Source organism: Odocoileus virginianus, chromosome 1 (assembly GCF_023699985.2).
Source record: "Odocoileus virginianus isolate 20LAN1187 ecotype Illinois chromosome 1, Ovbor_1.2, whole genome shotgun sequence".
Taxonomy (NCBI): domain Eukaryota; kingdom Metazoa; phylum Chordata; class Mammalia; order Artiodactyla; family Cervidae; genus Odocoileus; species Odocoileus virginianus.
This window is the reverse complement of record NC_069674.1, coordinates 4,387,148-4,413,552: the sequence shown is the minus strand read 5'-3', so window position 1 is coordinate 4,413,552 and position 26,405 is coordinate 4,387,148. Positions and strand designations below refer to the sequence as shown.

General features: G+C 46.7%; 1 long non-coding RNA gene across 1 annotated transcript; it reads left to right on the top strand.

The window, feature by feature from the left end:
* Positions 1 to 25,855, top strand: LOC139029845 (uncharacterized). The gene is made up of 4 exons (XR_011482094.1): positions 1 to 466; positions 10,484 to 10,593; positions 24,726 to 24,964; positions 25,067 to 25,855. It is a non-coding gene; the product is annotated as an uncharacterized lncRNA (long non-coding RNA).
* The last annotated feature ends 550 nt before the right edge of the window (positions 25,856 to 26,405 follow it).

Genomic DNA, 26,405 nt, shown 5'->3' with positions numbered 1-26,405 from the left:
TTACTGTCAGACACATCCTGTCCTGAGGCTGCCTGATAGCAACTCGACCACGGGGTCAAAATCCCGTCCTTGCAGCAGCCTGGGGAGCGCTGGCTTTCTCAAGTTCGAGAGCCCAGTGCCTGTAGTTTAAGTAACTTTAGCTGGAAAAAATGCCTTTTGCCACTTTTATTTGATAGGAAAGGGGCTACAAAGAGCAGGTGTAGTCTACATCCAGCTGTGAGCATAGTCAGATCTGGTGACTTGTTTGTGAGGTTGAGGAGAACTTTGGCCCCAAATACACCCTTTATTGGACAGCTTCCTCCTCCCACTTACTGGACTGCCAGAAATACCATCTGGGTCACGTGAGTCAAGGCGAATGTGTTTCCTGGAGCGGTGGTCCCTGGGCAGTCTGCACTCCGCGTCGGTTTTAAAGATACAGCATCTTACCCTTGAAGCCCTGTGCTAGATGCCAGATGTGGGGAGAAAGGTACGAGGCAGCTCGGTGTGCGGTCCCCGTGTCTGTGAGCTTTGCAGCAGGACTGGGCTTCCCTGGTGGCTTAGACGGTAAAGAATCTGCCTGCAACGCAGGAGACCTGAGTTACATCCCTGTGTCAGGAAGATCCCCTGGAGGGGGGCGTGGCAACTCCCTCCGGTGTTCTTGCCTGGAGAGTCCCCACGGACAGGGGAGCCTGGTGGGCTGCAGTCCGTGGGGTCACAAAGAGCCGGACACGACCGAGCGACTAAGCAGAGCATAGCAAAGCAGGACCAGTAGGCTGTTAGGCTAGCTTTAGCCCCCACACGTCCCTGGGGGTCAGGTTAGGGATGCCTGATGGGAAAAGAAAAGATGCGTAACCACCATTCTGCCCTTTGTTTCTACGATTTGTTTACGTTTGCGTGTTCTCTCGTGTCCAACCCTTTGCAACCCTATAGACTAGCCTGCCGGGCTCCTCTGTCCATGGGATGCTCCAGGCAAGAACACTGGCGTGGGCTGCCATCTCCAGGATCTTCCTGACCCAGAGACTGAACCTGCCTCTCCTGAGTCTCCTGTCCTGGCAGGCGGGTTCTTTACCACTAGCGCCCCTGGGAGGCCCCTTGTTCCTGTGAACTTGACTACTTTAGATGCCTCATGTCAGTGGCATCAGGCGGTATTTATCCTTCTCTATCTGAATTATTTCAGTGAGGGTAATGCCTTCCAGGTTCATCCAAGTTGTCATAAATGGCACAGCTTCGTTCTTTTTAAAGGCTGAATGATATTCTATCGTAGGTATGTACCATATTTTCTTTTTTCCGTTCATCCTTCAATGGGCACATAGGTTGTTTCTATATCTTGACTACTGTGAATAATGCCTTAATGAACATGGGGTGTGGATATGTCTTTAAGATTCTCATTTCAACTCTTCTGAATAAATACCCAGAAATTGGATTTTTAAAAATTATGGTAGTTTTATTTTTAATTTCCTGAGGAACCTCCACCCTGTTTTCCATAGTGGCTGTACCATTTTGCATTCCTACCAACATGCACGGGTAGATATCATCATTTACCAACTTCCTTTGATCAACTTTCAGAAGATTCTCATGGCCTTGGGATACGATATGTATTTTTTAAGGATCAGAGCTTGGCAGCTTTTTAGAGATATGTATGACTCCCACCTCCCTGTGCACTTTGTATTTTTCAATTTTTTCCGGGTCACTAAATTTGTCTTAAGATTATAAGAGATACGGAAAGGCTTTGGCTTTGTCCCACCATTCAGAGTTAGAAATTATTGTATCCTGGACTTTAAATATCATTGTATCTGTCATTTTATTATTTATTGGTGATTTCCCCAGCCAAACATCTGCCTCACACTTGCTTTTAATTGCAATGGTCCTGAAAGAGTCAGAAATCCCTGAGGGGAGAGGTTTTTCATCTGGGATGCCAACATCAACTCAAGACCTTTTGTAAATATTAGTGCTCTCAAAATAATGAAGTCTTCAGTTTTCTCACTTTCATTAAAACCAACCACTGAATCAGAGCTTCATGTCTTCACATTTTGCCCTTCTGTCAGTGAGGTTATGGCAATTTAGGAATACTGACTATGTAATTTATTTGTAGGAGGCATGCAGAGAACTTTCTATGTTCCCACCTTCATGTCTTCTATTAATTTGCTAACTTGTGACTCCCCTGGTGGTCCAGTGGTTAAGACACTGCCTTCCATTGCAGGGGGCATAGGTTCAATCCCTGGTCAGGGAACTACAGTCCTACATGCTGCCAGGCATGGACAATTTTTTTTTTTAAATTTGCTAACTTGTTGTCACTTTCCCATCACTTTTGGAAAAACCCCTCTGAGATGAAGTAACTTACAGGTCACATGTTTACATGAATGCTAGTAGGCTTGTCCTTTGGCAGCTAGATGATTCTTGGTGAACTGGAGAATTCTCTTCTTATTGTAGCTTGGAGAAGAGTTAGCCCATCACTAGGTCCACTGGAGAAGCACGCCAGGAATATTGTGTAACTCTGTCGTTCAGTCACTAAGTATGTCCCGCTCTTGCAACCCATGGACTGCGCACTCCAGGCTGCCCTGTCCTTCACTACCTTCCAGAGTTCACCCAAGTTCATGCCCACTGAGTCAGTGATGCCATCCCACCCTCTCATCCTCTGCTGTTCTCTTCTCCTTCTGCCTTCACTCTTTCCCAGCATCAGAGTCTTTTCCAACGAAAAGAGAGTTGGACCATAAAGAAGGCTGAGCACCAAAGAATTGGTGCTTTCAAACTGTGGTGCTGGAGAAGACTCTTGAGAGTCTCTTGGATGTGAAAGAGATCCAACCAGTCCATCCTAAAGGAAATCAGTCTTGAATAGTCACTGGAAGGACTGATGCTGAAGCTGAAGCTCCAGTACTTTGGCCACCTGATGCAAAGAGCTGACTCATCGGCTGCAAACAGCCAACTCACTCTATAACTCACCCGAACTGAAAACATTCAGTTGCTCCCCTATGGGGACAACTCTCCCTACAAGATATACTTCAAACCAACGTCTTCTACAGCATTTCTAAATACAAGGGGTGTGTGTCAGACAGACTGGCTCCAGTTCTGCGTCTTCGTTTACACTACTCTTCTTGCTTGGGATATCCTTGTTTCTTCTTATTCAAAACTTTTCCTGCTCCTACTTCAAGGTCTGACATAAATTCTACTCCCATTAAAACCCGTCTGGTTATGATGCCCTTTAAAGAGCTTTTCACTGAGTGTGTTTATCACCCTCCCTGTTTTTGTTGTCCACCTGAGTCATGGAAACAGTAAGTATCACAAGAAAACATTATCTCAGCATCTGGATGGTGGATGGCTTCCATGTTCCTTGTTGAATTCGACCGTGGAGGCACTGAGGACGAACTCACATGTTCGTGCTAAGTTATTTCAGTCGCATCTGACTCTTTGCAACCCTATGGACTGCAGCCTGCCAAGCTGCTCTGTCCATGGGATTTTTCCAGCAAGAATACTGGAGTGGATTTCCATGCCCTCCTGGGGAATCTTCCCTACCTAGGGATCCAGCTCACATCTCTTATGTCTCCTGCAGTAGCAGGCAGGTTCTTTACCACTAGTGCTGCCTGTGAAACCCATTCATGTGTGGATATTGCAAAAGCTTCCAGAAAGAACTTTTTACTTTCCTGTGCCACCAGGGTCTTCCCAGGTAACTCAGTGGTAAAGAATCTGCCTGCAATGCAAGAGACTTGGGTTCGATCCCTGGGTTGGGAAGATCCCCTGGAGGAGGGCAGGAAAACCCACTCTAGTATTCTTGCCTGGAAAATCCCATGGACAGAGGAGCCCGGTGGGTTACAGCCCATGGATCACAGTAGAGTCACACATAACTTGGCGACTGTTGGCAACAACAGTGCCAAAGTTCAAATTTGCTTGCTTTAAATTTTTAACCCCAACCCCCGACCTGCACTTATGGCCTTGTCTCATGAAGCATGTTGGGCTGGAGTTGCTGTGATGTGTGTCAAGGGCAGTGCAGTGTGTTTCCAAGCTGAAGATTTTGTTGTCACAGATGCATTTGCCCGCCTCCCTTTTTATCCTGGGGTCTTCCTTTTAATTTGTTTTTAATTGCCTATTTAACACACCTAGCAATTAAGGTGAAATGGCTCTTTGACAAATGTGAGGGCTTTTTAATTAGTGCTAATTGCTTTTGTTAATTAAAAGTAATGCTTTATATTGTGTTATTGGTATTCTCTTCGATAAAACTGGATTAATGAATTCCAATCAATCCTGCCACAAAAGGACTTTGCTTTGTGATCACTGGGACTTGAGGCATTGCAGTTCTCAGAGAATGAAGAAACACGGCTAGGACTTAAGAAGTTATCGGGGAGGCAGGTGATTTGTTTGCTGGCCTGGATGACTCTCACCAATTTGGAAGTTTCTTGAAAGTCCGTGGTGAGGAGTGATCTCTGCTGATGTATCAGAGGGTTTCAACAAGAAAGAGGAACATTCTTCAATTAGGACCATTTCTGGGGGACTTAAAAACAGGACTGTTTGAAAGAGTTTGGGCTAGGTAAAAGAGGTCATGATGGATAGAGCTGTTATACCCTTAGGTCAGAGAGACGGAAGTGGAAAAGTTTACTAGAACCTGGAATTGTTGTTGTCTAGTCACTCAGTAGTGTCCGATTCGTTGTGACCCCATAGGCTGCAGCACGCCAAGCTTCCCTGTCCTTCAATATCTCCTGGAGCTTGCTCAAACTCATGCTCACTGAGTCAGTGATGCTATATCTCATCCTCTGTTGCCCCCTTCTCCTTTTGCCTTCAATCTTTCCCAGCATCAGGGACTTTTCCAATGAGTCAGCTGTTGGCACCAGGTGGCCAAAGTATTGGAGCTTCTTCAGCTTCAGCATCAGTCCTTCCAATGACTATTCAAAGTTGATTTCCTTTAGGAATGACTGGTTTGGTCTTCTTGCAGCCCAAGGGACTCTCAAGAGTCTTCTCCAACACCACAGTTCAAAAGCATCAATTCTTGGGCACTCCGCTTTCTTTATGATCCAACTCTCACATCAGTACATGACTACTGGAAAAACCATAGCTTTGACTAGACAGACCTTTGTCGGCAAAGTAACGTCTGCTTTTTAACACACTGTCTAGGTTGTTAGCAGCATTGATACTTCCCCAAATATAAAGCTCATGCTTTTGAGTCTCTCCAACCCTTGTGACACCACTGACCATAGCAGTTCAGATTGTTGTCCTTCACTGAGAGCTTGGAGGAAGCAACGGCCCGCGCATAGTGCTACCCGAGCATCGTGTCAGCACCATCCCAGGGTCCTCCCCAGGGCGCTTGGTCTTCTGCCTTGGGAAGCGATCCCATCCTGGTAAACCTGTGTTCCATCCCCTCCATCCAGAAAGCTTAGGTCCTGTGTGCGTTCTCCTGGCTCCTGTAGGTACCAGTGGCCTTGGCCGATTCCAGAGGGACCTCCGGTTCTGGGAAGACCTTTGAGAGTAACCCTGGAATGGGGGGCGGAAAGAGGGGACTTGGATTTGCCCTCCTCCATCTGTCACTGGATGCAGCCTGATCTCGCCCACCCTGGGTGGGGGCGGGGCTTGAAGACTTCAGAGTTTGGCCACCAAAACTCCCCCTAGACTTGGCAATGTGAGCTTCAGTCCTGGAGGAGGGAATCTGGACCACGATCTGTGGCATCCACTTCTCTTGTTTATACAGATGATTTGGCAAACGGATAGGAAAACACTTCCATCTGTTAGGTCAACAGCTGGAGCGAAGCATATTTCATTTCTATTCACTTGGAGTATGAGGTCTTGATGTGCACACATTTTTATAGAAAAGAAGTCCTTCCACGCAACCTGGCTAGTCGGCCACACTGGTCTTCTCCCTCTTGGTTCTCACATTCACCCCTACTCTTAGCTTGCTCTGCTCTGTGTCATGGGGACTCCATCTTCCAGGCTGTTTCAGATCCTGGTTGGACCAGAGGGAAGACTGGATGGAAGCCTGGGGGCTGGCAGGAGCATGATGTTTCCTCCACCTCCCACTCTCATGCTCAGGGGAAGGCTCCAGCACTCACAGACTGACGACCACAGCCCCTGGTCTCTGAGAGCAGGGCTGTGCACCCCACAGCCTTGCAGTGGTAGCATCTGTCTTTGTCTTGCTTCATCACCGATGAGTCGGAATTGCCAAAAACCAATTTCTTGTATTAAATATCCTCTGTCTAAAATAATCCAGAGTAGCTTTAATTAATCCCCAGTTTTTGGACATGGAAGCTGTTTCTTCTCTGTTACTAGAAGTATACAGCTGTGACCATCCTTGGCACTAAATCTCTGTGCACACCGATGGTTATTTTATAAAGCTAAAATCCCAGAGGCGGAGGAATTACTGGCTCAAAAGGTTTAAAACTCTTGTTCAGCTATTGCTAACTTTCCTTCCAGAGAGTTTTCCTAACTGCTGACCTTCTCTTGGTCCCTGTGACTGAAACCCTCTCCTGGACCTGTGGCTGCCGACAGCACATGATGATGTAAATGGTGGCCATAACCGGGTGCTGTCGACAGCAAATAACTGAGTCTTGTTTTTTAAAAGCCAGTTTGGCAGTCTGTGTCTTTTGATTGGATTGTTTGATCCGTTCACATTCTGGTCTGCTTCTCCTGGAGTGATACACCTGTTGTCTGAGCAGTGATGGGTTGGGGTGGGAGCCCCTGGTCTTCTGGGCTTATCCTTCTGGTGTGGAGCCTCTCCTTATGAACGAGTTGGTGTAGGGTCTATTTGGGCTTCAGTATTGCCAGCCCATTGTACCCGGGGTAGAATTCTGCCCCACCAGGTTGGAACCTCATCTTTTCAGCCATTCGCCCCTGGAATTCTGAAAGCCTGAGAAGCACCAGTCACCTACGCCTTTCAAAGTGAAAGTGTAGCTGCACTGCGATGAAGTGGGGAGAGGAGCCCTGTCTTCTGGGCTGGACCTTCCCAGATCAGAGCGCCTGTGATCGAGTTACCCAGGGTTGGGGTGACGGTGGGCTCAGATTCCCTAGACCCCCACCGTTCTTACTGAGCCTTAGTCGATTTTCTCAAATATTTCTCCAATTGCTAAATGCCCTCAGGACAGTCCCCAGGAAGTTTAGATGACTGTTTTAAAAAATAATTTTCACTAGTTAAGTGGTTGCTTTTCCAGGGAGAATGGAGTCATTGGACTCCCCATTCATTCCAGAATTCTTCTGAAGGCAGCTCTCAACTACATGAAAATAAATGTTTCTTTCTTTTTTTTTCAATTGCCTGGCATGTGGGCTGTAATTCACCATTTTTGTCTGATGGAAAAGGTTTAGCACAAGTATCTTTATTGAAGTAAGTGACTGAGTCCCCTGAGATGACATTAAATATTAGTAATGCTACAGTTTTGATCCAGAAAGGAAACTCATTGTTATAACTGCAGTTCTTGCTCCATGAATATTTAACCCAACAACTTGTGAATTTTTATTACCAAATGCCTTTGGACCAGTGGTCCTATTATAGATTTAAATCCTCAACTTGGTCTTAGAGATAAATTTATTATTTGGTATTTGCTCCCTAGGGAGAGATTTAGGCTAGCTAGATTTTTATGGGGTTTTATGACCAGACAACAATGCTCTATAGAGATCCTTAAAATGTCTAGTCATGTATGCATTCTGTTCAAATATTCTGAGATTTTGATGTTTTCTGGAGAATTTATCCACTCTCCTTTATCCATACTGCAGACCAAGATGCCGAAGAAACCAAAGCAAGTGGCCAAGTGACCTTTATACTCTGCTATGTTCTCTGATCTTTGGTGAAATTGAGTGTGGCGGGGGTGTATTTTATTTTCTCCCCTTTGGCTTTATAATGTGAAGAACTGACTCATTTGAAAAGACCCTGATGCTGGGAAAGATTGCAGGCAGGAGGAGAAGGGGATGCCAGAGGATGAGATGGTTGGATGGCTTCACCGACTCAATGGACACGAGTTTGAGTAAGCTCCAGGAGTTGGTGATGGACAGGGAAGCCTGGCGTTCTGCAGTCCATGGGGTAACAAAGAGTCAGACACGACCGAGTGACTGAACTGGACTGAACTGCCTTTATTCTGGCCGCATTTCACATCTTTGCAGGATCTTAGTTCCCCCAGCCAAGGGTTCCCCAGACCCTCAGCAGTGAAAGCAGTAAGTCCAGGGAAAGTCCTAGCCGCTGGAACTCCCTCCCCTTGTCTGTTAAGGATTGTTGTTGTTTTATCAGTTGGGCTTCCCTGGTAGCTCAGCTGGTAAAGAATCTGCCTGGAATGCGGGAGACTGGGGTTCGATCCCTGGGTTGGAAAGATCCCCTTGAGAAGGGAAAGGCTACCCACATCAGTATTCTGGCCTGGAGAATTCCATAGACTCTCTGATTCTTTTGTGACCCCATGAACTGTAGCCCACCAGGCTCTTCTGTCCATGGAATTTCCCAGGCAAGAATGCTGGAGTGGGTTGCTACTTCCTTCTTCAGGGAATTTTCCCGACCCAGGGGTCAAACCCATGTCTCTTGCATTGCAGGCGGATTCTTTACCACTGAGCCACCAGGGAAGCCTTTTAAGGATTAGTTACAGGGATTTATAAGTATCCTTCATATATCTAATTTGCTATGCTCTATGTGCATATTTCCCATCTAATATTTGAATCATTGACACGTATGGAGGATCCATTTAAACCACATTTACAAAGTAAGTGGTCAGTTAGAACATTATCATGTGAGTCATAGCTTTTAACCAGATATCATTTAAAAATTATTTATTCCTTTGTGTCTGCACTGGGTCTTCATTGCTCTTTGCGGGCTTTCTCTCGTCGTGGTGAGCAGGGGCTGCTCTCTCGTTGCAGGGCAGCTAGATAAAGGCTTCTCACTTTGGTGAATTTACTTGTGGACCACTGGCTCTTGGGTGTACTGGGCTTCAGTAGTCGTGGTGCATGGGCTTAGTTGCCCCTCAGCATGTGGGATCTTTCCAGAACAGGGATCAAACCCAGGTCCCCTCACTGGCCGGCAGACTCTTAACCACTGGATCACCAGGGAAGTCTTTAACCAGATACAGTTTTAATTCAACCCTTTGGGCTCATGGAAACTGGCCAGTCACCCCTCCTTTTCCTCTATCAACAAAAGCTTATTGACGACCTACAATGGGTAATACTCCAAGTGGTATCTCAGGGATATGAAGAAATATCTGCCTGACTCTCTTGCAAGGACCCAGTCAGGCAAAGCTCCTTGTGTTAAATTATGAAGCAGACAAAAGTTGTTCTTGTCTTTTAGAGTCTCCTTTAAAATAAATTCTCCTATGTGTTCCTTTCTTCTCTCAAATACTATCTGCACTTTTATCTTGCCCTTCCTTTCATGCTTTTGAACGCAGTTTTGAAAGGATATTTCCACTACATGGATCCAGGTGACATGTCTGTCTTCTAAAGGAGGTTGTGGGTCCAGCACTTCTGGTTGTATAGACAGTGCCCCATGCAAGGGCACCTGGCCAATGTGCAAACATGATGGGCTGGAGTCAGACCTTACTCACTTTCCCAGTCCTGAGTCCTTGTGGACTGTTCTGGAAAATGGTATCTCACTACAGCTTCTATGCCCTAATCCTAAATGGACCACCTTTGACTAATTCTTCTAAAAGTACCATGTATGCAAGCTGACATCCCAAATATTTGAGTTTTAATATCTGAGTTTTAAGGAATATCTGAGTTTTAAGCCCAGTAATATCCCTGTGCTTTACTAGGAGGTTTCAAGAAGTCAGGGAGAAGATAGACTATTTTAGGGGGTCAGAGGGCTATGTGTGATTATGAACTCCTAAGATGAAGTTTGAAGTCTGCCCTGCTTCCATGTGGAATAGACCGAATGCTTGCTAGTCCTATATCCTGTATATTTGTGAGAAAGAGACTAGCTCCTCCCATATTGGTTAGGAGATAAGACCGGAAAACTCTGATGGGGGCTTTGAGTTAAGACTTGAGCTGTATATGTTCCTGGGGAAGAAAGGGTGATGAATTAAAACAGTTACAAGAAACTAATGCAGGTGGGTGGCCAATGTCAGTGATCTTGGCCAAGACAAGGTCAGGGAGCCTGGGTTTGGGCCACTGGCAAGAGTGGATGGCATGGATGATCACTAAGATCAAAACTGGGGACCCGGAGTCCAAAGATTAGATGCAAAGTCCAATGTAAGCATCCAGTTGAAGTCTGATTGAGGAGGACAGTCATATAAACCACTTCCAGACCCCCTCCACAACACCCTTCTATGCTTTTCAGGTCTGAGGTAAACAAAGAAATAGTGAAAACTATTGAGGGCAAGAGGAGAAGGGGGAGAAAGAGGGTGAGATGGTTGGATGGCATCACCGACTCAAAGGACAGGAGTTTGAGCAAACTCTGGGAGACAGTGAAGGACGGGGAAGCCTGGCATGCTGCAGTCCATTGGGTCACAAAGAGTCGGACATGACTCAGCAAGTGAAGAACAACAGATGATGAACTGGGAAAGCACGTGTCACACAGGGCGTTCTATGGAATCTTTGAATGGGACTAGTGTCTATCTTTCTGCTTAAGGAGAGAAGAAAGGGAAAGCAGGACGACGTGGACTCTTCCCAGAGTCGAGAGCAAAGCCTGCTGGCAGCATGGAGGGGCAAGCATGGCCCTGGGGACGTCTCTGGTTGCAGGTATGGAGGCCTTGGGTCTCTGCTTAGCTCTAGATGCTATTCTTTTGGCCATCACCATGGTGACTCTGCTCTCAGTACACACGTGGGCAGCCCTTCCTGTTTTGGTTTAGCGTTTCTTGGGAATCCATGGCCAGAGGGTGTCACTGAGTCCCAGGTCCACCTGCCTCAAGGGCAGAAAGGAGAAGGAGAGAGAGAAAGTGCAGGAGAGATAGTTGGTTCTAGTACTGATTCTGTCTGAGTTTCTGTAGAGGGTCCAGTTCACTTCAGTCACTCAGTCGGAAGAGGGTTTGTCCACGATTAGCAGCACAGTCTGGAGAGACCCGGTGCATTTTATGACTTTGTGATATTTAGGAGGGTGTTTTGTCTCTCATTTCTCTAACTTTTGAAACAGTTAAAGGATGCTTATTGGCCCCCGTTTTGTTGGAGAGACCAAGTATGCAAACTGAACCCAATATTTATAAAAAATCTAGGTGATTAGAATTTTAAATGGTAATTTATTAGTGATTAGGTATTGCAAACAAGAAGGGCTGCTCATGTGGTCACTAATAAATCCAATTATTACGCACAGAACTGGAGAACTGTTTCTCCTTAAGTGATGTGCTCTCCTATTTATTACAATAATTAAAATATTTAACAATGACTCTAAGAATTTTGTTTTGTAAAATTTGTTTACAAACTGACAAAGTGAAAGTGAAAGTCGCTCAGTCATGTCCAACTCTTTGAGACCCCACGGACTATGCAGTCCATGGAATTCTCCAAGCCAGAATACTGGAGTGGGTAGACTTTCCCTCTCCAGGAGATCTTCCCAACCCAGGGATCTAACCCAGGCAGTCAAACCTGCCGCATTGCAGGTGGATTCTTCACCAGCTGAGCTATGAGGGAAGCCCCACACTGACAGCGCCTTCATTTTTTAGTCAATTTTCACTTCTACAAAAGGGAATAGACATGGATGTGGCTGTCAACTCCAACCATGCACTGAAAAATGTTTAATTCCAGGCCAAAGGGGAAGGGGCATCAGAGAATGAGATGGTTAGGTAGCACCACCAACTCAATGGACATGAATTTGAGCAAACTTCGTAGGTAGTGGAGGACAGAGGAGCCTGGCGTGCTGCAGTCCCTGGGGTCACAAAGAGTCGGACAGAACTGAGCGGCTGAACCCCACTAGTATAGTGACACACCTGCTGCGTGTGACGTGACATTCACAACAAGCCTTTCTCACTGGGAAGACTGTCCTCAGTACTTCCACCTGTGCAGAGTGTTTTTTCGGGTGGTTGCATGTCTTGGGGGTAATTGGCATTTGATTTAGCAGTTGCCATTTCCCCCCAGGGATACCAGAATGCTTCATGTAGATTTCCAGAGTTCTTAGGACAGGAAAAAGCTTCTTAAGGTTAAGAGAATGAATGTCCCCCAGGCTCAGTACTAGGAATATGATGTCATCTACTTTAATGGGGCTTCTTGAGGTTGGTTCATCTGCAGCTCCAACTGAGAGACTTATTAAAAAGTGGATCCCTATGTCTACCCCTGAGTCTGTCATGCGTCTACGGCAGATTTGAGCATCTGTACTTTTTAATAAGCTCCTCAGAAAATCCTGACATACACAGGATGCTTGCCAATAAACCTCATGGATTCTCTTCTAATAATTTTCAAACAGCAACATCCTGAACACTTGTATCATGAAAATTGGTAAGTTATTGATGATCTTTCCTTACTGGACTGTTTCTTTTCATTGTAAATTATGATGGATAATAAAGCATGATGTAATATACCAGAGCTTAAAATGCAAAGGATCAATTCTGTTCAATAACTCAATTTATCAATTTCAGACTGTAAATATATTTAAATATTTTAATAAGTGTTAACTGCCTTTGTTTTGTTGGCTGAAACTTAGATATGCTATTAGCATTGATCAATAATTATTATTTGTAGGATTCTTGCTGGATCAACACAGCCTGGAGTGCCCCTCAAGTGTGAACTCTGTCTTGTATTAAAAGTTTTCAAGCCTCAGGAAAAATGGTCTGAAAGAATGAGCTTACTCGAGAAAAATAGTTAAAATGAGAGTTTTGATCTATAGTCATTGATTTTGGCAACTTGGCCTCTCTTAGAGTAAAAACCGGTTTTAAGTGTTTTTGAAAAAGGATTATGAAGGATTTGCATTTGTTTAATGTGAACTACAGTTCTGCAAGTTGCCCAAAATGTCACCATCTCTGATTTAATCCTTTAAATTACGGTTTCTGGTGTGTCTGTCCCACGAAATGTGCTGTTTGGTGTCAGTCTAACGATATTTTAGAGGCATTGCAGCGGGTGCAAAGGCCACTACAGTTGAAACAGAAACTTTGCAGTTCTTAACGTGTGTTCTTGGCCAAGGCAGGGCTCTCTGAGCGCTGCGTGGAGTGGAGAACTAAGTGGGATGTAACAGCAACTGATCAACCCTCTTCTTAACTCGACTCCGTTCTCTCCCCTTAACTCGACTCCGTTCTCTCCCCCTCAAAGCCGGATCCATCATCAGACATCAGGAGTGGGAATCTCAGGAATGCGGGCACCGGGTGTCTCTCAAGGGCCGCCCTCCATGGAAGAGGAGAGGACTGGAACATCTGGAGTAGGTCTTGCTGTCGCTGTCAAGGGCCTTTCCCCTCCTCTGGGGCAGTCCCACCTCCCTTGCTCTCTCATCTTTCCTACCTCTCGTCCTTTCCTGGGAGCTCAGGGTGGACCAGGGACCATCACTGCGATGTCTTTCAGCACCTGCATCACTCTCACAGAGGCAGAGAGAGGGGTGGGTTTTCTTCCTCCACCAAAACTGGCTGCGGTCTGTGTGTGTGAGTTCCCTTCTCATCCGTACAGATGTCTTTCTTTATTATCATTCTTAAGCTTGGCAATTACTATTTAGGGTAAAAATTCCCCACGTTGAAGGAGAGGAAAAAAAACAAAAGGACACAGGAACAGAAACGATAGTGGCATGCATGGAAGAGAGTGAGAAGTCTGGTTTCATTAAATGCTTTCATTCGGAGAAGGTGGGACTGGACTCTAGGAGCATCCGAAGCCAAGGTGAGCAGTTTAAATTTGATGGAGAAGGGGAAAGGGGGCCAAGCGCGCTCTGGGATACAGGCACACCTACAGGCAGTTTACCGGGAGCACTTCCCAGGTCAACGCCCGAGGAAGGGAGGAGGGCCCGGGGGGCACTGGGGTGTCCACAGCAGCCTCAGTGGACGGCCTCGGGAAGGACCTAGGAAGCTGGTGCATTTTCAGGGGGCCTGGCCTTGCTCCTCTCACACTGGCCAGTCATTAGGTGTGTCTTCCTCTGCCCGCAGTGGTGCGTCACGGGGTGAAGGGGTGCTCCTCGTCTGAGAGCAGTTTGCAGAGAGGATGGCAGCCGCGATCAGTCGTCTGGTGGGGGTGTGTGGAGTCCTTCACCCCTGAAGGAGGCTTGGCTGGTACACTGTGGTGTCCCTTACGGGGCATCTTGCTGTCCATCACTGCCGTGTCTTAAGGAATCTATTGGCAGGGACAAAGTGCTTACTTGGAGGTTGGGTGTGTTTTCGGCAGAATGAGCGAGTCTTTCAACCCGTAAGGCAGGAAGCATCCTGAAGGCTGTGGGTTGACGGCAAAGCTCTCTGGAGGAGTGAGTGGCATCAATGCGAACCCTCGTTACCCCTGATGGGACTTGGTCATGTCCGTCGTACGCTTGACCGGTGCTGTAGCAATATTTAAGCGTGCCATCTCGCTTCGCATTCAAAGCCTGCTGGTGGAGGACCGTCTTTCATTAGCATTCTGCTGGTTGTCAGCATTTTTGTGATACAATTAGAGGCATGTAATTCCCAGAACAAATGAGCCATTTCGAATATTGTGAGTTGTGTAATTCAATATCATAAGAGCCTGTAGAATAATTGAGTTTAGAGAAACAAATATGCACGAGTGTGGACTGAACAATCTGGTGGATGAGGATCCTGACAGTTCCTGACCCTCCTGATTGGGTCTTCGTGTGGAAGTGACACCCAAGGAGGGCGACCTGGCAAAAGCCACACATCTGCGGCTCCACCTGCTGAAGCTGCTGTTGCCTAGGAAGGAGCAGGATCTCGTTTTCCCTTGGACCTTTGGACAGTGCAGTTCAAGTAAGTGAGAACTGTAAATACAATCTCTACTGTGAATAAAGAACAATTTAGTTTTCCTATCAGGTTCAGCCAGAAGTGGATGCGCTTCATGTTCTTTTTAGGAAACACGTGTGGCTTTGAATCTTGGATTTCCGTATCTCAACTGAACTCATCAAACTGCTTTTAATGTTTCTTCAGATCATGTGCTAAGGCAGGGGCAGCACGTGATGGCTGGGGAGATGATAGTAAGGGTCTGTGAGCTTCAGGGAATGTGCGAAAGGGAATGTGAGAGGGGGCTCGAGGATCCAACTGCCTTACTGAGCCAAGGAAAGCCATCTGCTTAGCTCCATCAGCCTGGACAGAGGTTCCAGGACTTCCAGGCTTTGTAGAGACTGTCACTGCCCCTCCCCCTGCATGGGCGTGTGGCCAGCTGCAGCTATTTCCCATGGGGCTGGTCAGTGGCCCCTGTGACTGCCTCGCCCCCTCCTGCGACTGCAGTCTGACGCCCTGCAGGTCTCTGACCTCGTCTCTCATCGCCCGCTCCTCTGGTTCTTTTGAAGAATTTTTTACTGGAGCATAGCTGGTTTGTAGTGTTGTATTAATTTCTGCTGTACAACAAACTGACTCAGTTATATGCACACATACAGCCACTCTTTTCCAGATTCTTCTCCCATATAGGTCATTACAGAGTATTGAATAGAGTTTCCTGTGCTGTACCGTAGGTCCTAAAGGAAATCAACCCCAGACATTCATCATAAGGACTGATGCTGAGGCTGAAGATCCAATACTTTGGCCACCTGATGCGAAGAACTGACTCATTGGAAAAGACCCTGATGCTGAGAAAGATTGAGGGCAGGAGGAGAAGGGGGTGACACAGGGTGAGATGGTTGGATGGCATCACCTCCTCAGTGGACATGAATCTGAGCAAACTCCGGGAGATGGTGAGGGACAGGGAAGCCTGGCGTGCTGCCGTCCGTGGGGTCGCAAAGAGCGGGACACGACTGAGCGAGTGAGCAACAACAAAACCGTGGGTCCTTGTTGACCATTTTATGTACACTAGTGTGTATGTGCCACGAGGTTAGAAGGCGCTCACTCCTTGGAAGGAAAGTCATGACCAACCTAGACAGCATGTTAAAATGCAGAGACATTACTTTGCCAACAAAGGTCCGTCTGGTCAAGGCTATGGTTTTTCCAGGGGTCATGTATGGATGTGAGAGTTGGACTGTGAAGAAAGCTGAGTGCCGAAAAATGGATGCTTTTGAACTCTGGTGTTGGAGAAGACTCTTGAGAGTCCCTTGGACCGCAAGGAGATCCAACCAGTCCATCCTAAAGGAGATCAGTCCTGGGTGTTCATTGGAAGGACTGATGCTGAAGCTGAAACTACAGTACTTTGGCCACCTCATGTGAAGAGTTGGCTTATTGGAAAAGACCCTGATGCTGGGAGGGATTAGGGCAGGAGAAGGGGATGACAGAGGATGAGATGGCTGGATGGCATCACTGACTCAATGAACTTGAATTTGAGCAAGCTCCGGGAGTTGGTGATGGACAGGGAGGCCTGGCGTGCTTCGATTCAAGGGGTTGCAAAGAGTCAGACACGACTGAACTGAACTGAACTGAACTGAACTGAAGTGTGTATATGTTCATCTCAGTCTCCCAATTTATCCCTCCTCCCCTTACCCCCTGGTAACCGTGTTTGTTTTCTGCACCTATGGCTCCATTTCTGTTTTGTAAATAAGTTCATTTCTACCGTTCTGTTTCTAGATTCCACACAGAAGGGACGTCACAGGGTGTTTGTCGGTCGGTCTGACTCCTTCACTCAGCATGACTGACTGTCGGTCCATCCATGTAGTGCAAAGGCCACTCGTCATTTCTTGATTCTTACCCCCCACCTGCTTCATCTTCCTCTCAGTCTAGCAAGGAACCCACTTTATCACTCATTTAGATGTGTTCCTATTTCACCTGTGGAGGGGAGACTGCCCTGCAGGGTGAGTTCTAACCTGTTCTGACAGCTGGGGGCTCTCTCAGTGATGCTCATCTTCCTTAAATGTCTCACCTCAGCCCACTGCCACTTCATATCTTGGAGGTGCAGAGGTAGAACATTTCTACTTATCGTCTCCATTTCTGCGGATGAGAATACTGAATTAGAAGGACTTCAGTTCAGTTGTGTCTGACTCTTTTGGACCCCATGGACCGTAGCATGCCAGGCCTCCCTGTCCTTCACCAACTTCCGGAGTTTACTCAAACTCATGCCCATTGAGTCGGTGATGCCATCCGACCATCTCATCCTCTGTGGTCCCTGTCTCCTCCTACCTTTAATCTTCCCCAGCATCAGGGTCTTTTCCAATGAGTCAGTTCTTTGCATCAGGTGGCCAAAGTATTGGAGTTTCAGCTTCAGCATCAGTGCTTCCAATGACTAGAAGGAATTAAGCAACTGAAATGTCCCAGGCTTTGGGGAATGGTTAACGTGTGGCATATCTATATAATGGAATCTTTTAAACCCATTAACTGGGTTGCCAGGCAAATATTTAATGACCATAATGACTGTGGGAAATGCTTATGATGAAACATGAAGTGGTGAGCAGGATGTACTATTGTGGAATTTCAGTAGTTAGCATTCTGTGAGTCACCCTGAGGCTCCAGAACATGTTGTAAGGTTACTGAGGATGTATCTGAATCTGGCAGACTCTGAGTCTGTTCCACGAGGCGGGGAGGGGGGGCATTTCTTAACCAGAGGGGCAGCCGACCCTGGTGTCTACACATCCTTGAGGCCATATCTCAAAACAGTTTGTTGGTTTATACTTTCCAGATATTCACTGACTTGCCCCTAGCAATCAGTTCCATTTCTTTGTAAAACACAGTTCCCCAAAGAACACCAACTTCTAGTCTTGTTGAAATAAAAAGTGAAACAGTCATAACCTGCAATGGTCCTAGAAAATATAACCCAAACTTCAAAAGTATAGAATGCCAAGTTCCATCATAACTTAAAGTTGTGATGTGACGAAGGCGCCCATACATTCTCTTTATAAACAAGAAAAGCAACCTGAGAAATGGCAATGAGGATTCTAGGCAGTACCAAAATTGTTCAAGCGAAAAAGGAACTTTGATTAAAACTGAGAAAGGTGGTTGATGTGAGGTGGGGACATGCACACGATCGAGTATGTCTCATGTGAAAAGTGGATGTTTTGCTAGGATCCCAAGAGTCTGTGCAAATGACCCCATGGTACTACCAGCGGTGAAATTTCTAGGGACTCCATTAACCAATGATCTATCACAGGTCAGCGGTGCAGGGGCCTGGTGTCCTGGGCAAACACACTTCCTCTGAAGCCCAGAGGTTGCTGGGGCAGCCAGGCGGTGGGGGACACATGTTAAGTAGAATGAAGTGAAGTGAAAGTCACTCAATCATGTTCGACTCTTTGTGACCCCATGGACTAGACAGCCCATGGAGTTCTCCAGGCCAGAAGACTGGAGTGGTAGCCTTTCCCTTCTCCAGGGGATCTGCCCAACCCAGGGATCGAACCTAGGTCTCCCGCGTTGCAGGCAGACTCTTTACCAGCTGAGCCACAAGGGAAGTCTGTTGAGTAGAGACCAAACCATACATTTAAAAAGCCTGACATAGAAATCAAACTTACGGTTACCAAAGGGGAGACGAGGGGGGTCTCTTTGCCCCAACATGGGGTCAGGTGATGGGGAGTACTTGACCCATGGCTCCCCACGAACAGTCAAGCATGTAATTTCTGCTGCAAGCCCAGCACCGCCTTTCACATCCGGAAGCCTGTGCAGCAGACGCAGAGTTTTACTGTGGAATGGCAGGTGTGTACTTTAACGTCCCACTGGGGTTTGCCAGAGACCTGCCGGGCCCTGGGCCCCAGAGCCTGGACCTGCTGGGCACATGGCCCACCTGGGCAGTCCCTGGATTTGCTTCAGAACTTGCATCTGCCCCAGGGCACTCCCGAGCCTAGGTTTGGGAAATAGCATATGTCAGACTGCAGAATCTTGTCCCAGACTATTATCAGTTGACTTGAAAGGCTGCAGAAGAGGCCACTATGCCTTTTTTATTTTTGGTGGCAGGTGATACAAGTTGCAACAAATCCTTGAGGGTAAAGGGTCATTTTGACTTGTCCTGGACCACCAGAGATATAAAACTTCACTATTGGAGCAAACTGGCAAGATCCTGAATGTCCACAGAATTTTTTCCCCAGCAACTGGCCAAGATAGACCTCACTGGGACACGTAGATGTAACATGTAACACATGACCATTCATGTTGTCTGATTCTTGGTCGTGATTTGGAAACACCACTGGAATTTCTGGCTTAGAATTCTAGATCTTGTTCAAGCTACCCGTATGTTACCTTTTCATTTGAGCTGTTGTCCTGGAAACCTTTGAAGCAACTGGAGGTGGAACAAATTCCTATGTAGCTTTTGGCTACAGGGCCTTTTTTCTACCTCTGAACGTGGGTCTCCCAAGTGGATCAGAACGGCTCACAGACCTTCAATCTCTGCAAAAGGAGCATCCTTGGGAAGTTTCATGAAGGAAACAGACTTGTGCTCCATTTTGCGGCCTCTCATCTCTGCAGTGACTCTGTGATAATAAATGTGTTTAAAAATCCATTACAGTGGGGCGTCGATAGATGGTAGATTGTTTTGAATTTGTGTTAGTATCATAAACAATTTCACATCTCAAATGAGATTTCTACTCAAACACTCATGCTAGAGCACCATGTAAAACACCGACAGGTTTGAACAAATAGCACGGGGCTGCTTGGGTTTTAAAACGTTGGGTTAGATAAAAATGTATTATTCTTCTCAACTCTTTCGGCTGCTTTGAGATGCAAAATTATTTCTGTGGCCAGTTCTGAATAAATATGTGAGCTGGCGCCTTAGTGATCTTGACGTGTTCATCTAGCTTGATGTGAAATGTGCAAATTCCACCTCACACTGCAGTTTGACCTTCTCTTCTTCAGGGTCTAATGGCCCTTTAACCTGCTATTCTTGACATTGATATTTAAAGAACAAAATTTATTGGGGGTATTTATAGGGACTTCCCTGGTGGCTCAGATGGTAAAAGCATCTGCCTATAATGCGGGAGACCTGGGTTTGATCCCTGGGTTGGGAAGATCCCCTGGAGAAGGAAATGGCAACCCACTCCAGTACTCTTGCCTGGAAAATCCCATGGACGGAGGAGCCTGGTGGGCTACAGTCCACGGGGTTGCAAAGAGTCGGACACAACTGAGCGACTTCACTTTATTGGGGGTATAGTTGCTTTAGAATGTTGTGTTAATTTCTGTTGTGCAACGAAGTGAATCAGCTCTATGTTTACATGTATTCCCTCCCCGCTGAGCCTCCCACCCCCACCCCACCCCTCTAGGTCGTCCCAGGGCCCTGAGTTGAGCTCCCCATGCCCTACAGCATCTTCCCGCTAGCTACCTGTTTTACACCTGCTGGTCTATATATGTCAGTTGTAATCTCCCAGTTCATCCCACCCTCCTCGCCACATCCACTCTCTACACCTGTGTGTCTATTCCTGCCCTGGAGGAAGTTTCATCTGTACCATGTTTCTAGATTCCATATATATGTGTTGGCTTCCCTGGTAGCTCAGCTGGTAAAGAATCTGCCTGCAGTGCAGGAGACCTGGGTTTGATCCCTGGGTCGGGAAGATTCCCTGGAGAAGGGAATGGCTACCCACTCCAGTATTCTAGCCTGGAGAATCCCACGGACAGAGGAGCCTGGGGGGTTACAGTCCATGGAGTTGCAAAGAGTTGGGCACGACTGAGCGAGTTTCACATCACTTCTTATATGTGTGTTAATATACAGTATTTGTTTTTCTCTTTCTGAGTGACGTCACTCTGTGGCATACACTAGGTCCATCCTTGTCTCTACAAATAGCTATTTGAGGGGATGGGGCACTGTCTTACTTCAGAGGGGTCTTCTCGGTGTCCTCCGGAGAATCTTGAATGGGCTGGTCTGGGTTAAGGGATGAGCCTGAGGTCGGACTGGTATCTCTCTAAGTCTCATTGTCCAAAGGCCAAGTTCAAAGATGTTCAGCCAAGGCACGTTGATGAAATCAGGCCTCGTGGACCCAGGAACTCAGTCCAGAATGCAGGAGGTCAGGAAGCAAAGCCAGCCGGGGGTCACAAGGCAATAAAAGGTCAAGGACCCCACTAACCTGTCAGGAGACTCAGAGGCCAGCATTGAGGCGAGAACCATGACAATGTCTGCCTGGGGACTGACGGCATTCCTGAGGGGGAGGGACAGATGGGTTCTTCAGGTGGTTAACATGAAGCTGGCATTGATGCTCTTTGCTGCCTTTGGCAACCAACGCAGCTGTGCGCAGGGAACCATGCTGCACTCACAGCGTGAGGTCTGGTTTGCGGTTTGAAGCCATAGACTTTTAAAACAGTAAATATGTCTCAGACCGCAGACTTTCTAAATGCCTGAATTTAATTTTTATTCAAGCCCTCATCCCACCAGTCACAGTGATTTGCGGTCGCCCCTGTTCCGTTTCCCAGGGGTGACGTCCAGTCTCTGAGGGCAAGTGTTGGTTGAACCTGGGGCCCTGTGGTCATCGATCCAGGGCACAGATGAAGGGTCCTGCCTCTGGGTCACCCTCACCCTCAAGGCCCTTTGGGTGCCAGGGTCTCCTGCTGCCTCTGGCCGTCTCCAGACCAGAGGCGATGCACCAGCAGATCTTAGAAGTCCCCTGTGCGCTTTCTGTCAGCGCCCACCCCCTTTGGGCAGGAGCACAGCCTTCTGCAAGCACAACCTCTCCACACACCCCCTTAGCCTTCAGGGTTCGTGGCCAGGGAAACGGCAGGTCACGGGTGGGAAGGTGGCGTCTCAGGGGCTGGATCCCGTGATATTGACGCCACTCTCCTCTCTGCAGAGAGAGGTTCGTACTTAGAGGACCCCTTAGTCCCGATCAGAGGCTCTAAGTCTCCTCCTCTTCTCTGGCGTTCTTCTGGTTCCAGAGAATGGAATCTACAAGAATCTACAACAAGGCCACATTCTTTCTCTTTACCTCCTTTTCTGAATGACCAATCTTGCAGAATTTTGTTACATGTTTTTCAGTCACAGGTTCATCATTGTCTGTGATTTTGCAAGTCGGACGCAATATCTGAGTCTGGTCGTCCCCTCCTGGGCTTACAGCCACTGCTTCCAGGGCACTTGGTTCTGTGCGGAGGGCTTTTTACCTGTTCGTGCCTGTATGATTGTTCTTGGAGATTCTTGATAAGCCTTCCTATAGTTTGGACTCAAATTTTGGTTTACAAATTAGGTGCCTAAAATTGTAACTTGAGTTTCAAAACGTAATGTCTAATTGGAAGCACCACTCCATCAGGGTGATAGACCTTTCCTGTCAATTTGGGGTTCTTCCCTAGCTTTCTGGGACAGCATGTGGGTATCATGCATCCACTAGGACATGGTTTCCTTTAGCAGACATTCCCAATGATTTGTGATGAAGAGTTTTTCAGCATTCTTACAAGGCTACCTTAGGAACTGTTCCTCAGGAAACCTCGGTCACTCCATGGTGTGGCATCAGTGACAATCAACCACTGAGGGATGGCTTGGTCGTGCATTTTTTGGTCTTCATTCTGTCCAGCATGTCACTCTGAACCAAAGTTAATTTTCTAGACAAAAGAGTCAGGACATAAATCCTTTGGGGACTCTCTAGCCATTTAGATTCACTTTCCTCCTCCACCCCCATCTCTTAATGATGTGCCGGGAACCTGTTTAGCACTGGGTGCAGGACAGGCAGATGATGTCCATGTATTTGACAGGTCTGAGCACTTATTAGGCACCAGAGATGTCAAAGGTAGGAGAATGATTCTGGTCTTAAGGACATACAAAGATGAATGGAGAAGAGATGCTGATTAACAATTAAACCACAACATTATTACTTCCATTTGTGGAAATCTCTTCTGAGATGAACATTTGGCTATATTTTTAGCAATGATGATCATGAGGTTGAGGAGTTCCCTGATGACTCAGCAGGTAAAGAATCCACCTACAATGCCGGAAACACAGGAGACTTGGGTAAAATCTCTGGGTTGGGAAGATTCCTTGGAGAAGGAAGTAGCAACCCACAGCAGTATTCTTACCTGAAAAATCCCATGACCAGAAGAGCCTGGCAGCTACAGTCCATAGTTAAAGAGTCAGATACAAATGAGGAATTGCACACCCACATACACACACTCACACACATTGATCATGAAGTGCCTCTTCTAGAAATTGGAAAATAACTACTTTGTGTGATCCAGACAAAAACATGAATCAAAATTAGGATATGTGCCATTGGCTACTTAAAATTTTTTCTTTTTGAATGGATAAAGAAGATGTGGTACATATATACAATGGAATATTACTCAGTCATAAAGAAGAATGACATGTTGCCATTTGTGGTAATGTGGATGGACCTAAAGATTGTCATACTAAGTGAAGTAAGTCAGACAGAAACAGAAATATCATATGACATCCCTTACATGTGGAATCGTAAAAGAAATGATACAATTGAACTTACTTTCAAAGCAGGAACAGACTCACAGACTTAGCAAACTTTAGGTTGTCAGGGAGAAAGATGGGGGAAGAGATAGAGAGTTTAGGATGGACATGTACACACGCTATATTTAAAATGGATAACCAGCAAAGACCCACTGTATAGCACATGGAGCTGTGCTCAATGTTATGTGGCAGCCAGGATGGGAGGTGAGTTTGGGGGAGAAGGGATGCGTGTATATGTATGACTGAGTCCCTCTGCTGTCCATCTGAGATGGCCACAACTTTGTTAGTTTCTCTTCATTCAAAATAAAAAATTAGAAATTCTTTCTTTTTAAACTAGCAAGACCAAGTTTATAGATAAAAGGACAAAGGAGGTAGTATTTCTTCTTTTCATTCATTAAAAAGCTCAACTACTCAAGGATGATCCATCTCTGTTTCTGACTGTGCTGGGGCCCTGCTGCTGCTTGCGGGCGTTTTCTAGCTGCTGTGAACACGCTTCTCTTCTCTAGGAGCACAGACTTGAGATGCATGGGCTCAAGTTGAGGTGCTCAGGCTTATTGCTCTGCGGCATGTGGGATCTTAGTTCCCCAACTAGGGATCGAACCCATGTCCCCTGAATTGGCAGGCAGATTCTTAACCATTGGACCACCAGGAAAGACCTCAAAGAGAATTTTTGTAATTCTTGTGCTGAGCTGCATTGCCACTGAGGTATTGTTTGGCTCTTTCTGCTTACTGAGTCACAAAGCTCCTTAAAAGGCAAACTTCAGTTTTCCTTTCCAAATGGACAAAAATTCAGAATATGCTAAACCTGATGACATGTACAATTTCCTATGTCCTCCCTTAAGAGTGGCTGTAAAGCTCTAGCTTGTAAGGTGTAGGATACCATTTTCTTTGCCTTGAAGATGGAATTCCCTGGAAGGTAGTAAATAATACCTGAATATGATTTTTATTTCACTTAGTGGATTGTTTGTGGTTTAATTTTCTCATCTCTATAAGTGAGAGACTCGGATTAGATGATTTCTAAGAATCCCAAGAATATACTATAACTATGTGACTCCAAGTATGGTAAAGCCGAATATTTAAATGAAATTTATTCTGGTAATGCAGGTACTGTGTGGGTGTGTTTAGTCACTCAGTCGTGTCTGACTCTTTGCGACCCCATGGACAGTTGCTCGCCAGGCTCCTCTGTCCATGGGGGTTCTCCAGGCAAGAATACTGGAGTGGGTTGTCATGCCCTCCTCCAGGGGATCTTCTCAACCCAGGGATTGAACCAGCATTTCCTCTGTCTCCTGCAATGGCAGGTGGATGCTCTAATGCAGATGCCAACAGGGCTCAAATTCCTGGCTGTTCTTAACGCAGATGCCAGTCAATTTTAAAATACAGGTATTAACCCTGCATTTTCACTGAGAAAGCAGTAAAACAGCCACTTGTATAAACTGGTTTACCCCAGGTTTGCAGGAGTAGAGGTGTTATAAGTCGGTTCCCTGAATTTTCTGTGTGGTCCTGAAATCTGGAACTGCTAACACCATACATCTTATATCATTGACTTTCCATAGATTTTCTGAAAAGAAAGCCTCTACTTCCAAGTGTTGAAATCTGGCTCTTGTCCTCATGGATGCCTTCCAGGAGCATCCTCGCTCAGAAGATTTGTGGACCGTGGGGAAGACTACTCTCGGAGCAGATCACATCCCAGGAGCCCGGGGATCCCCTGAAGACCTTCAGTGCTTGTGTGACTACATCCCTCTCTGGTTCTGTGTGTCCCAGCACCCGCCCCGTGAAATGTCACTGCAGCATGGTCCCATCTTTCACAAAGTAACTTCAGGCTTAACCATAAACTTAGATAACATTTCTCTCAATACGGGCAAAAGCATGATCATTTGATATATGATTTTTCCAGTAGTCATGTATGGATGTGAGAGTTGGTCCATAAAGAAGGCTGAGCACCAAAGAATTGATGCTTTTGAATTGTGGTGCTGGAGAAGACTCTTGAGAGTCCCTTGGACTGCAAGGAGATCAACCCAGTTAATCCTAAAGGAAATCAACCCTTAATATTCATTGAAAGTACTGATGCTGAAGCTTCAATCCTTTGGCAACCTGATGGGAAGAGCTGACTCATTTGAAAAGACCCTGATGCTGGGAAAGATTGAAGGCAGGAGGAGAAGGGGACGACAGAGGATGAGATGGTTGGATGGCGTCACCGACTCAATGGACGTGAGTTTGAGCAAGCTCTGGGAAATAGTGAAGGACAGGGAGGCCTGGCGTGCTGCAGTCCACGGGGTCACACAGAGTCGGACACAGCTCAGCGAGTGAACAAGAGCAGTGGCAACAATGGTGGTGTTGTCTGCAGGCGCTGGCTCCCTGGGACTTACTCATCTGGTGGAGCTAAAACCATCTAATTCTCCTCCCCTTACACCGGGGAATATCTTCTACTTATTTCTGAATTTGACTAATTTAGATGCCTCGTGTAAGTGGTACCAGGCGGTGTTTGTCCTTTTGTGATAATGTGGTATGTGAAAGTGAAAGCGTTAGTCTCTCAGTCGGGTCTGACTCTTTGCTACTGTGTGGATTGTAGCCCGCCAGGCTCCTCCGTCCATGGGCTTCTCCAGGCAGGAATACTGGAGTGGGTTGCCATGCCCTCCTCCAGGGGATGTGGTATGTTCATAGAATAAAAAGAAGGGCATCTTGGTGTTTTTTGACTTGTATCTGAAGTCCTAGGAAGCCTTAGGAGCTGCTTTGGGGGCCGTGTGGACATGACTAAGGAACCCATGGGCTCATCCTCTCTCCCAACCCCACCCCTACTTCCCCCACATTCATGGTCCTTATATAAGAAAGCATCCTGGACTAGATGGTCTGAATATGACCATGCTCCTGATTTCAAGTGCTTTGCTCTGTTTCGGTCAAACAGGTGCCAGAGGAAATATTTTCCGTTGAGAAAATTGCAGTCACCCTTTCCCTTGATTCTCTCTCGGTGGTAATGTTCTCTGATTGTCTAACACGGGACAGGGGCTGAGACCCTTTCTCGGCAGGCGCTTGCGCAGCACACGATGGTGACAATACCCGGGAGAGGCGCCCATCACAGCTCCGGCCTGGAAGCAGAGTCAGAGGAAGGCTGCTGGGCTGCCCGACCAACCCACGGGCTGAAGGCAGATCATCTCCACCTGTGGGAGGAGCACCCCCAGGGCGATCGATACGGCGAGACCAGAGACTCGCCAGGCTCCTTGGCGAAGCGTTGTTAC